Raw genomic sequence first — 14,743 nt, forward strand, 5'->3', positions numbered from 1 at the left:
GTCTAAAAATTAAAAATACATCTACACACATTATATATAAATCTAAAATACCTCTCTCAATGTGATTAGTAACATTATAAAGATATTAGTACATAAACTTAGCAGACAGAGCAAATGGGGTGGGGTGTCACTGAGCCAATAATTTACTTCATTTGCTTACAGCATTTCTACAGCAGTGTCAATGAGCTGCAGTAATAGCTAGTTACCTGCATCAGCTGAAACTCAACAGATTTGCTGGGAAGTGAAAGCAAAGGCATGTCTGGACTTTGTACACTGTTTGGAAAACAATATAACTTTAACCCGAAAGTAACTTGCATGCAAAACAGGACAATCAGGAATCCACCCCTTCCTGCTTATTTACTCCAGCACTAGCAAAGCAGAAGGGAATGAATCCTCTCCCAGACCTTTGCCCACATCACTGCAAATGAATCAGTCTAAAAGTATAATCCAAGTCTGTCTAATGTGATCATTCAGGCAAGAGAATATTGTAGCAGAACCAGGTACTGCAATTCTATATTTAAGTATGTTACCTCCCGGCGAAGTGCATGGCACTTCTGATGATGTGGGACAGGAAGTTGCAGCAATGTCTGCGGTCTCTAAGAAGAAACGGCAAGAACAACGCAAGTGCGAAAGTATGCATGAACAGATATTAACAAAACTACAAATCCCAACTACGGCTGGAAGTGAAATTGGAAGTGAATCGGAAGTAGAATCAGACTCTTTGGGAAATTCAGAGGAAGAAGAAGAGGAAAAGAAGGAAGAGATTAAAGGAGACATAAAAGATATTCTGATACATATGACAAATGAATTAAAAGCTATAAGAACAGATATAAGAAGGATGCAGAATACACTTGATAATGTGGTGGAAAAACAAAAGAAGATGGATAATAAAGTTAAAGAGATGGAAGTAAAAGTGGAAGAAAATACTGAAAGAATAGATAAGATAGAAGACAATAATCTTGCCTGGACAATAGAAAGAAAACGGATGTTGGAAAAAATGGATGCGCTTGAGAACTCTAGTAGACGAAATAATATTAAAATTGTTGGTCTTATGGAAGGTACAGAGGGAGAAAATCCAATAAAATTCTTTCAAGAATGGATTCCGAAAATTTTGGAAATGAAAGAAGGAAGTCAAGTAATTGAAATTGAAAGAGCACACAGAACTTTAAGACCAAGACCGCAACAAGATCAAAATCCAAGATCAATTTTGATAAAATGCTTAAGGTACCAAGATAAAGAAATGATCTTAAAGGCAGCTACTCAAGGTGCTAAAAAGAGAAATGGGCCATTGATGATAGAAGGGAAAAGAGTTTTTTTTTATCCAGACATAAGTTACGATCTTCTGAAGAGGCGGAAGGAATTTAATCCAGTGAAAAAATCTTTATGGGAAAAGGGCTATAAATTTTTATTGAGTTACCCAGCAAAATTGATAATTTTCCTGGATAACGAAGTTTTTTCGTTGACTACCGGAAAGCGGAGAAATTTGTACAAGAATTACCTGATGTCCATGAAGAGGAGTAAAGAATTATAGAAATGAAATGGACTAATGATGAAGACTGAAACAAGGTTGGACTTGATGGACATTTATAAGGAAAAAAAATAGTCGAGTATTAATTAGGAGTAGAGGCATTAATTATTTTCTTTTTTTCTTCACTAATACGTTTTTTTTTTGCGGGGGAGCTGGAGGAGCTCCTGGTCGATGGCTGCCAGTTTCATGTGTACAATCATGGCGATTGCCATGATTGGTAAAATGGGGGAGGGTAATGTTGTGTTCTTTTTATTCGCAACATTAATGGGGGGGGGTATTTTGTTTTTTTTTTCTTATATATTAGTTATCTTTCTTCTATTTTTCTTCTTTTTTGCCTGGATGGTTGGGGAGAGACTCATAGCAACATGGAGAATTTTAAAGAGTTCCCAAGGTATTATGAATGATTAACATTAAAACTTAAAAAATTAAGTAAATTAATGGACCTGTGAAAAGAAAAAGAGTTTTAACATATATTAAGAAAATGAAAGGAGATATAGCTTTTTAACAAGAAACACATTTAACAGAAACAGAACATAAGAAATTCAAGAGAGATTGGGTTGGAAATGTCATTGCAGCTTCATTTAATTCAAAATCGAGAGGAGTTGCAATTTTGGTTAATAAATCTTTACCAATTAAAATACAAAATGTAATAATTGGTTCTGTGGGGAGATATGTGATTATACATCATCAAATTTTTGCAGAATTATGGACTTTTATGAACATTTATGTACCAAATGAAAATGATGCAAAATTCATACAAGAAGTTTTTTTGAACTTGGCTGATGCACATGATAAAATATTAATAGGTGGAGATTTTAATTTTTGTTTAGATCCAGTTTTGGATAGGTCAACTAAAGTTGCTACAAAATAAAAAGTAACAAAACTAACTTTATCATTAATGAAAGATTTAAACCTGATTGATATATGGAGAAAAATTAATCCAAGAGAAAGAGATTATTCATTTTATTCAAATAGACATAAAACTTACTCAAGGATTGATTTTTTTATTATCAAAAAATATTCAAGATAGAGTGAAAAGTGTGGAATATAAAGCAAGAATACTGTCAGATCATTCCCCCTTGATAATGATAATGACAGATAAGGAGGAATCGATCTATAGATGGAGGTTTAATTCAATTTTATTAAAACATCAAGATATTTGTGATTTTATGAAAAAACAAATTCAATTTTTTTATACAAATCTACATTGTTGAGGATAAAATTGTATTATGGGAAGTGATGAAAGCACACTTAAGGGGTCAGATTATGTTATACATCTAAAATTCAGAAGGAACACGCAGCAGAAATAGATCAATTGGAAGAAGATATCATAAAGTTAGAAAAAGAATCTCAAAGATATTTGACAGAAGAAAAATGAAGACAACTTGTTAATAAAAAACTACAATATAATACACTCCAGACATATTGTACAGAAAAAGTAATTATGAGAACTAAACAGAAATATTACGAATTAGGTGAAAGATCACATAAAATTCTTGCTTGGCAGTTGAAAACAGAACAGGCTTCTAAAACAATAAATGCAATTAGAACAAGTGTAAATAAGGTTACTTATAAGCCTTTAGAAATTAATGAAACTTTAAAAAATTTTTATATTGAACTATATCAACCAGAATCACAAAATAAGATTGTTGAGATAGATACATATTTTATCACAAATAACCCTTCCAAAATTAAATTGAAAGGATTAGATATGCCCTTTACATTAAAAGAGGTTGAAGAAGCTTTAGGGTCACTTCAGAATAATAAATCCCCAGGAGAAGATGGTTTTCCTCCTGAATTTTACAAAAAATTTAAAGATTTATTAATTCCTCCGTTTATGGAATTAATATACCAAGTGGTAAGAATGCATAAACTCCCACAATCTTTTTTATTGCCAAAAAAAGATCGAGATCCTTTAAAACCAACATCATATAGGCCTATTTCTTTGTTGAATACAGATTATAAAATACTAGCAAAAATTTTATCTAATAGAATATCTAAATATTTACCAAAATTAATATGTATGGATCAAACAGGTTTTATTAAAAACAATCAATGGATAATATAACCCAGTTACTTAGTATAATTCATTTGGCACAAAAAAGAGAGGAAATGAGTGTGGCAGTTGCTTTGGATGCAGAAAAAGCATTTGATAGATTGGAATGGGATTTTTTATTTAAGGTATTGGAAAAATGAGTTAGGAAAATCTTTTATACAATGGATTAAAATTTTAAATACTAATCCTCAAGCTAAAGTAGTTACAAATGGTCAGATTTCAACACCATTTTGCTTAACGAGGTCAACTAGACAAGGCTGCCCATTATCACCTGCTTTATTTGTATTGGCAATAGAACCATTAGCTGAATTAATTAGAACAGATTCAGACATTGGGGGTTTTAGAGTTAATCAAGAAGACTACAAGATTAATTTATTTGCTGATGATGTTTTGTTTTATTTAACAAACCCATTGCAATCTTTGCAAAGATCATCTTTTAGATTGGAAGAATATGGGAAAGTATCAGGGTATAAAGTAAATTGGGATAAAAGTGAAATTTTACCCCTTACCAAAGGAAATTATAATCAATATCAATTAGTAACTCAATTTTGATGGTCAATAAATGGGATAAAATATTTAGGTATTAGAGTTGATAATGATGTAAAAAATTTATATAAACAAAATTATTTGCCATTATTAAAAAAAATAAAAGAGGATCTTGATAAATGGATGATGTTACCAATAACATTAATAGGTAGAGTTAATGCTGTAAAAATGAATATATTTCCTAGATTGCAATATTTATTTCAAACTTTACCAATACAATTACCTCAGAAGTTTTTTTAAGAACTGAATAAATATGTAAGGAAATTTCTTTGGAAAGAAAAGATGTCAAGAATATCACTGGAAAAATTGACATGTAAATTTGATTTAGGAGGGTTACAACTTCCAAATTTTAAGAATTATTATAAAGCAAATCAACTTAGATTTATTGTGTCTTTTTTGATGAAGAAAAACAGGCATGGATTAGAATAGAATTAGCTAAGATAGGAGAAAACATACCAGAAAATTTTATATATAAATGGGAATCCAAATGGATACGGGAAAAAAAAGAATCTCCTATATTAAGACACTTATTTGATTTATGGAATAAGGTAAATATGGACGATGAGATAAAGAAATCTTTATTAGTAAAAAGAACTTTAATTCAAAATAGGCTTATTCCTTTTACAATGGATAATAAACTTTTACATAATTGGTTCCAAAGGGGGATTAAATATATAGGTGATTGTTTTGAAGGAGGTATATTGATGTCATTTGATCAATTAAAAAATAAATATAAAATATCAAATAACACTCTTTTCTGTTATTTTCAATTAAAAGCCTATTTACGAGAAAAGCTGGGTCAAACAATGTTGATACCAAAACCTAGTGAAATAGAAATATTAATTCAGAAAGGAAAAATTTAAAAAATTACATCTTGTATGTATAATTTGATTCAAAAACAGACAATTAAATCAGGAATTCATAAATCAAGACAAAAATGGGAATCTGATTTGAATGTTAAAATTGATGGAAAAAACTGGTCAAGATTATGTTCTGATAGTATGAGAAATACAATAAATGTTCGACTTAGATTAATACAATATAATTTTTTACATCAATTATATATAACACCACAGAAAATAAATAGATTAAATTGAAATAAGTCTGACCAATGTTTTCATGTAATCAAGAAATTGGTACTATTTTACATTCTACTTGGTTTTGTTTTAAAATTCAACCATTTTGGATAAATTTAAGAGTTTTATTGGAACAAATTACTGGAGTACAACTCCCACATAGTCCACTATTATTTTTATTAAGAGACATTGAAGGGATAATACCGAAACTTAAATTGAATAAGTATCAGAAAAAATTTATAAAAATTGCATTGGCAGTAGCCAAAAAAGTTATTGCAGTTACTTGGAAATCTGATTTATATTTAACTATGGATCGTTGGAATAATGTAATACATAGTTGTATTCCACTTGAAAAAAATTATGTATAATCTATGAAATGAATATGATATATTTTTGAAAATTTGGTTCCCATACTTACAAAAGATAGGATTAAATGCATAGGTCCCTTGAAGATAAAATGATAAAGTAATTGGGGAAAGTAAAAATAATTATCAAAATTATTTTGAACTCCTTGGAACATGTGGGGATCCTCCGATATCCAGGCAATCTTTCTTTCTTTCTTTAGATAAGGGTTGGGGGGGGGGAGGGTTAATATTATTTTTCTTACTATTTTATCATCACATTTATTCTTTGTAATTTCTAAAATTTAATAAATAAATGGGGGGTGGGGAGTATGTTACAAGAAACACAAGCTAAAACATGTTATTTTCCTCTTTAATCAGGAGCCAAATTTTATCTCATGGAAGAATAGATGAGGGATTGAAATATGCCCAGTGTTAAATGTATCAATAAGACTACTGGGTCAGTTGCTGACTGCTTCTATCATGAAGCTCTCATCTCCTTATACCTCATGGTACATTGGGGTCATTTTTGATTTAAAAAAAAAATCACGAAACACTAATATTTGCAAAATAAGCAACTGCTTCACTGAAATGGCTACTTTTTAAAACTAAATCACCATGATGGGAATTGAAAGGCAAGGGTAAATTAGTTATACGATTACAACATTTTTGCCACCTACAGATGAGCCGTTTCCAGAGGGGGCATAGTTTTAAGGTGCTTGGAAATAGGCACTGAGGGGATGTCAGGGATAAGATTTTCCACACCGAGAATGGTGGGTGTGTGGAATGCACTGCTGGCGATAGTGGTGGAAGCGGATATAATAGGGTCTTTTAAGAGCCTCTCAGATAGGTACAGGGAGCTTAAAAAAAAGGCTGTACTCTAGGGAAATTCCAGGCAGTTTGCTAGAGTAGGTTACATGGTTGGCACAATATTTTAGGGCCAAAGGGCCTGTAATGTGCTGTAGATTTCTATGTTCTAAGTACACCATATTCTTATGTTCCATTCAGGCTCCAGTATCTAAGAAGCACCAACGAGAAACAAATTTAATTCAAGCTGATTTCAAATAGCAATTAAACATTTAATATTAAAAGTACCTAATATAAAAAAAATCGAAGCATAAATTTTAGATGGCTGATTCCTGTGTCACAGTCAAACTCTGTTCAAAAGGTAGAACAAGGACACCATTCCCAAGCACAGACTATGACACAGGAAAAAAGTAGTTTCCATAAAGAAATGCATTTTTGCATCTGAGGTAAGAATATCTATGTTTATTTAACTAGCTGTACTTGCATATTATTGGAGGGGGGGGGGGGGGAAGTTTCCCCTCCAGGTCAGGCTTCATTAAAATTGACAATCAAACTTCATCTGGGGTTTTGTATCCATTACTTTGTAATACCTCAGGTCACTTAAATGCAGGAACAAAATACTTAAGCACAAGTCCAAGGAAACAATGTTGCAACTCAATTTGCTGATCAACTCAATAACTACACCACCTACTACTCAAAAATAGCGACATTTTTAATGATACAAAAAAACATTCATATCAATTTCCTCATGATCTTAGACCTTTATTATTTTATATGCCACCAAATTATTCTGCTATTTTTAGAATTTAAAAAAAATATCTTCACTTTTGTAACTATGCACATATCATCGCAAAGGAGTGGAATAAAATAGTTTAACAGCATCACTCATCAGTAAAGGATCCTTTCTGATGTACAGAAAACTCTCAGCTTTCATTATTCACTAATAGGTCTCTCCACACGTTCCTCTATATTCACTAACAGCTCCCATCACACATGTTGTTCTTTTCACCAACAGCTGTCATTGCACACATTTTTCTTTATTCACCAACAGATCTTGTTGCATAGCTGCTCTTTTCTTCCTCTTTTAGCTCCAAATGCTGTTAATATTGTATGCATAAGTAAAATGGATTTACCAAGGGTACCTGATATTCCAACTTCATTTTGAACTAAGAACACTGGGAGTTGCATTATTAACAAGAGAATTAAGTTGAAACCTCAAATCTGGAAAGTCTTGAAATGAAAACAAGCAAGGCTGAATTCAAACAGCAACACACACAAAATGCTGGTGGAACACAGCAGGCCAGGCAGCATCTATAGGGAGAAGTGCTGTTGACATTTCGGGCCGAGACCCTTCGTCAGGAATAACCGAAAGGAAAGATAGTAAGAGATTTGAAAGTAGTGGGGGGGGGGGGAAAGGGGGAAATGCAAAATGATAGAAGACCAGAGGGGGTGGGATGAAGCTGGAAAGGTGATTGGCGAAAGTGATACAGAGCTGGAGAAGGGAAAGGATCATGGGACAGGAGGCCTCAGGAGAAAGAAAAGGCTGAATTCATATGATTCTTCACAATGTTGTTACAAATTAATTTTAAAAGCTTAGTTACAATATTGTCAAACACGGTTAATTTGTGAAACAAGACATTTCACAAAGGGTTGGTGAAATAACTGAATGTGGCAGTGTGTGAGTCGGCTAAATATTGGCCTCAGCCACAAAGCTCCTGGTAATATGGTAGTTTATTGAAAAATATGGAAAGAAAAGTATTAGTGTGCGATGGGAAAAAGTTTTACATGTGAATTTCTGAGAGTCTGAAATGCAAAAATGAATGGAACTTTAAAAGCTGATTTGTACATATTTACTGGCTGGGACTAACTTAAATTGGTTAGGTGACCTTAAAGGGAATGGCAAGTACACAATAGAAAAATACAAAACCTTTCCATGCATGTAAGCATCTTCAGTATTTTAGGCTCATCTATTATTGGTATAGAGTTATTTAGAAAGATGCAAGTTACATAGACAGGGCATAGTCATCAAAGATATTTAGACAAGGTACAGTTAAAAGGATGCAAACCAATAAATGCACTGGGAATTTAGATCGAACGGTTCAAATACTGAGCTTTGACTGCTTCACTCAAAGCCATCCTTTCCTTTGAATGACACCTTGACCCCCTAATCTAATATAGGAAGAACAAATACTGACAATAAACACAGGAACAATAGAACACCATTATTCCTCCCAACCCCCATGTTCAATTAACCCAGTTAAGACTCTGCCTGCTGTAAATATATACTTTTAAACATTAACATTACTGTATAAAGTCACTGTCCATTCTAGAGACTTGTTGAAAGTGTGAATATATAAATATACACACACACACATACTTATCAGTTATATATACAGTTTTGGTCTCCAAATTTGAGGAAGGACATTCTTGATATTGAGGGACTGCAGCGTAGGTTCACAAGGTTAATTCCTGGAATGGCGGGACTGTCATATGTTGAAAGATTGGAGCGACTGGGCTTGTATACACTGGAATTTAGAAGGATGAGAGGGGATCTGATTGAAACATACAAGATTATTAAGGGATTGGACATGCTGGAGGCAGGAAGCATGTTCCCGCTAATGGGTGAGTCCAGAACTAGATGCCACAGTTTAAGAATTAAGGGGGAGGCCATTTAGAACTGAGATGCAGAAAAACTTTTTCACCCAGAGAGTGGTGGATTTGTGGAATGCTCTGCCCAGAAGGCAGTGGAGGACAAGTCTCTGGATGCATTCAAGAGAGAGTTAGATAGAGCTCTCATATCAAGGGATATGAGGAACGGGGTACTGATTGTGTATGATCAGCCATGATCACAGTGAATGGTGGTACTGGCTAGAAGGGCCGAATGGCCCACTCCTGCACCTACTGTCTATTGTCTTATATATACATATATATATATAGTTGGTCCCATTGGATTAAATTGACAAATTCTGATATCACATGGCATTTCTGGATTGGTTTTAAAAACGGTTTTATGATGATTAATTTTCTGATTCCCTTTGATTTTGTGCAAAACGTTTTCAATTTGTTTAAAACAACCCCTACGTAATAGAAGTATAATGTTGAGGCAGTTTAAATGACACCACTGACTGCAACATGTGTCAAATGGTCACTTTTACATCTTCTCGGAGAGGTTTCGCTACAATTTAAGACTAAAGACTTACTAACTTAAAGTTGATAACCACACACATTACGCAGTAAGTCGTATTTTAGTGGTCGGAGACAATCGCAAAGCGCGCACACAAGCTTTGTAATACACTATCGGCAGCGTTCTACTGACAGAACATTTTATCTAGCTTTCTTGTGCTAACATTTCGTCTAAGTCACAGATTTCTCCAAAGACGAGCCCTTTTAGTTTTTGCTCTCGCTGAGGTCTGGCCGGACCGAACTCAGGAAAATAAAATTGGGGAGTCTGGCCATAAAGGGAATAAAAAGAGTACCGGAGAGGAGGAGGAGAAAGAAGAGCAGATGCCGCGGCGCCTGACTCCGGCTTTGCCTTCCACGCAGGCCGAGCTTCAAGAGTAATATCTGGAGGTGAAGCCTGGACACATTCCTCCACCTAACTTTGGGACAGCCTGCAACAGCATGATCGACAAAGCCCGCGGATGCAGCCGACAGACTGTAGCAATGCTGCTCGGACATTTTGCAGTGACCCTCTGCTGCTTTGTAACCTCTGGGCCGCCGCCGCCGCCGCCCCCAGTTTTTCACCCCGACATGTGAGAACGACGAAAAGGCCGCCACTTCTGAGTACTTACACTCGGCCCGGGGAACTGAGGATGTACGCCGGCGTTTTACACGCTCACGCCTGGGTCTCCATAAACTCCCCGCAAGCTTGATTTATCTCCAAAACTGAAGCTCGATGACAGATTCCCGATCCCACCTAAAACAAACTAAGGCGGCGCACCGAAGAAAAGCGCCAAGGACCATTCAGCAGCAAGGAGCTAATCAATCAAGCTGAGTGACAGTCGTCGCAATCACTCAGAGGCAGGAAGTTCCGCAGGAGGCGGGCGCGATTGCATGTCAATCATGGTGAGTTAACCAATGAAGAGGGCGAATGAGACGGCCTTTGGAGGTGGAGCCGTCACTCATCGGTCGCACTCACGATGACTCGGCATCAATCAAGGAACTATTTTCGTCATACGGTACTTAAAGACAGAATGGGTGCCACGCATTAGACTTGAACAAAGACTTTTACTTTATTAGCTGCCGGGCATTTAACCTAGGTGATTACTTCTGAACAAACAGTGACACGTCAGCGAATCGTTATTTGGACTTTCAGGAAGTGAAAGCATATGAACTCTACAGTGTTAGTAACAAGTTAGAAACTAGTTTGTTGAGATTTTTAAATTATACTTTTAAATCGAGCTTTCACGCAATAAAATACGTTAGCACAAAAGTTCCCCAGCTTCATAAGTCTGTATCATAACCATATTTTGCAGGATCCAATTGTGTGTAAAGGCAGATCATTGAAATCACTGCTTGAAATCTGACGTTTTTATGGATTCTGAGTAACCAAGTGTAAAACGTTATTACTGAAAGAATCGTTTCTTCTATATTAGGATGAAGGGAAGAAGTCAGCTTATCTTTACATAGATCTTGTGATGTTAACAAAATGATTTAAGGTGCCATGCAACCAGTTTTTATCAGTTGAATGCACAGATACCAATGGTAAGTTATTAAATTTGAGAATGATCAATCAACCAGAATTATTGGATTTACAAGACTGTGGGAGAATATAGATGAAGGAAAAGTCAGATAATGGAGATGGTTTGAAAACTAGAGATAGAATTTTACAGTTGCAATTGTGGCAGGAACCTATTGTTTGTCAGCAAAGCAGAAAGATGATTAGGCAGGATACAGGCTTAGGATTTTGGATGGTCAAAGACTGGTGGTAGATGTGGGAGAATAGCTTTGACTGGGCTGGAATCATAAAACTTTGATGATGAAGGTGTGGGATGATGGCTTCAGCAAATAATTAGTTTTCGTAGAATGCCAAATACATGGGTTATCCTGGGTATGGTGTAAGTACATGGGTGAAAACTTGTTTTGTGGTCAGATCTGATGCCAGGACAATGAACTATTTGGTTCTGCTCCAAATAGTTTTCAAGATTGGTATTTTCAACTGCAGAATGGATTTTGTTGCAGAAATCAAAAGCCTTACAGTGTGACAGGTTAAATTCTGATCTCAAGTGCTCTCTGAAGGGAGTTTGCACATTCTCCCTACGAGGGTTGCCTTCCACATCCAAAAGATTTTTGAATAACCAACACACCACAGCAAATTCCTAATGCATGTAAATGTATATGGTGAATAAAGTTTGATAAAATTTATCCTTGATGTACAGGGTGGTTGCTTAATAGGCTGCTGTAAATTGGCCCTAGTGTGTAGGATAGTTGTAGAATCTGGAGGGGAGTTAATGATAATTTGGGGAAAATAAAAATTTGATTAATTTACGTTAAGTGTAAATGGGTGCTTAATGTTCAGCGTGAACTCAAGTGTGCCAAAGGACCAGGATTTATGCAACTCTCTAACAGCCTTAGTCAGAAGAAGCAGAGAAAAGATGAGCTATAGGATTGGATCAGATCAAGCTAGTGTCTTTAATATTGGAAGCAAAGACATTCACAATGTTTTCATATGCAGCATCAGATGCAAAGGTGAGCAGCATGAGGGAGGGAACTCAGAAATGGTGACGACTGTCAAAACTTAAAAAAAAATATTCAGGATTAAATAGTGCTGGCCTGAAAACATTGAAATTACTTACCCAATACCTGTTGAGGAAGCATGATGTGGTAATACGGTAAATCTGATGGATAACCTCCCATTACGATTTACAGTAATTTGTCTTTTTGAAATATTAGAGTAGATTCCATGTTAGATTTACATTCAGAACAGCTGGATAAATAGCTGTTAACGTCATGATTGAGGTAAATATAATTGACCAAACCTCAGAACAATGGTAGGGTGATCAGTGGAACAAAGTGTTCAGAGATGTCAATAAGAATTGAAGCACTGCTGGAGATGCTCAACAGGTTAAACAACGTCAGTGCAGAGGGCAAAGCGTTAAGGTTTCAGGTCACTGATGTCCATCAGAACTCAGTTCAAAGTTGTAGGCTTTCAAGATAGGGAAGAAATGGAGAGAACAAAAGGGTTGTCTGTGGAAGGAGGGAGAACAAAGGTGTAAAATCTGAAATAATATTAGTTATAAACTAAAAATAATAACACCCAAGTTCCTTTCTTTATGTCTACTCTGGTCAATGTTTCTCTCAGCAGCCTTAATTTGAATATTTGTTTAGTTTTTTTTCCTATGCAGACAAATTCACAACCTTTAAATTTGAGAACATCTCCTCACTACAAGGTCATTCATTCAGTTGGCTGCAGGATGATATCACTCTGCTATTTTTGAAAATATTAGAAGTAGAGAATCCCAGGATCTAAATTAGTCCGATTGTTTTCTGACAGAGGTACCAGTATTTTGACATAAATGCCACATTTTCAAGTAGAACTGGAACTCTCAGAACAATATATACTATGTGAGCAGTTAGTAAGAGGGTATTAATGAGTTCTGAGGGTTCTGGTTCTACTTGAACATGCAGCGAACATTATATTGAGATCAGGGCATACCATCTGAAACCATTTAAAAAATCTGTGTGTGTTACGCACAGTACTGTGCAGAGGTTTTGGGCACCTTAGTTTTTTATATGGTTTCAGATGGTTTGGCCTCAACGTCATCAAGATTGTCTGGACAGACAGAAGCAACCAAAGCAGCCGAAGTCTGCAGAACTGTGGCATGTTCTCCAAGATGCTTGGAAGAACCTAACAGCCAATTTTCGTATCGAACTACATGACTGTGTACCTAAGAGAGTTGATGCAGTTTTAAGGGCAAATGGAGGTCACACCAAATATGGAATGGAATTAGTTTTTTTTTTACTATTTATTGTGCTTTACAGCATTTTTTGATATTTAGAAACTTTTAATTTCATTATTTTTGAAAACATCTTCACTTCACCAAATTTTTTTTATGTGTGCCTATGACTTTTGCACATTACTGTGTATATACAGACATGTATATAGACATATATACAGAAAGGAGGTGCAAGATGGCCAGCAATATCATGAAGGATCCACCTCACCCTGTGCATGGACTGTTCGTCCCACTCCCATCAGGGAGGAGACTACGTAGCATTTACATCAGGACTGCCAGCCTCGAAACAATTACTTTCCCCAAGCAGTAAGGCTGATCATCACCTTCACCCACTAACCCACCCCCCCATACCCCACCACCACTACTTCATCATCCCTTGTCAGAGTCCAGAGTCACCTTATGTACAGACACTCCTATACCTAACATCACTTTATGTACATATAATCAATCTATGTATATAGGCTAGCTTGTGTATTTATATTTACTGTGCTCTTTTTTTATTAATGTATTATTTATTGTAGTGTGTTTTTTGTATGCTGCATCAGATCCGGAGTTAGAGTGATTTAATTCTCCTTTACACTTACGTACTGTAAATTACATTAAACAATTTTGAATCTCAAATCATGAACCACATTAAACAGATTTGCCGTTTTTTCTGGTTGAATTGTGGAAGCCTCATCTCTGCTCCTACCTCAACTGAAACTCTGATCAGTGTTATAGATTACATTGACCTATGGTAACAATTTTCACAACCTCAAAGCATTTCATGCATAATGAAGTACTTGGGAAGCGTTGTCAACTTTGTACTTCAGAAAACGTGGCAATGTATTTGCACAATACAACTTTCACAAAACTTTTACCTAATGGAGTGTCATTGGTCTGTAGGGTAAATATTATCCAGGACATTAGGAGAATTAAAGTATTCCTCAAATAGTACTATGGAATCTTTCTCCCACCGGAGGTCCCAGACAAAGGCGTAGTTTAACAATGCACTATAAAGATGTCATATCTGTCCATGCAGTGTGCCCTCAATGCTTGAATGAAAATGTCAGTCTGGATATTGTACTCTACTTGAGGTGGTGATTGAACTCACATGATTTTTAAAATATTTTACTAGACCAATGCTGATACTCATGGACTGATTTGCTGCCCCACCCTCAATTACCCAATTTTCACAAATTACATTTTAAAAGTCTCATAACTGACCTGAACAGAGAAGCCTATTGACCAGAGCTTTTTATATTAGTATTCACCTTCCTGGTGAAATTTATTCCAAATTTTGTATAGCCTTTGTGTGTACCTTAATGAGACCAGCAAGTCATTGAAATGAGTATTATAACTTAGAAAAATATAAAAAAAATTCTATGTGTGTGTATATATATATATATATATACAGGAAGACAGAAAGGAAGAATGGGACCAACTATGATATC

At 35.3% G+C, this 14,743-nt stretch overlaps 1 protein-coding gene across 1 annotated transcript in view; it reads right to left on the reverse strand.

Annotated features, from left to right (window-relative positions):
- Positions 1 to 10,638, reverse strand: part of LOC132402072 (kelch-like ECH-associated protein 1) — a 36,173-nt gene extending 25,535 nt beyond the window's left edge. Inside the window, exon 1 of the mRNA XM_059984617.1 lies at positions 10,146 to 10,638. The gene's annotated coding sequence lies outside the window, so the exon portion shown is untranslated. The remainder of the gene's footprint in view (positions 1 to 10,145) is intronic.
- Between the last annotated feature and the right edge of the window lie 4,105 nt (positions 10,639 to 14,743).

The sequence above is a fragment of the Hypanus sabinus genome, chromosome 11, assembly GCF_030144855.1.
Source record: "Hypanus sabinus isolate sHypSab1 chromosome 11, sHypSab1.hap1, whole genome shotgun sequence".
Lineage (NCBI taxonomy): Eukaryota > Metazoa > Chordata > Chondrichthyes > Myliobatiformes > Dasyatidae > Hypanus > Hypanus sabinus.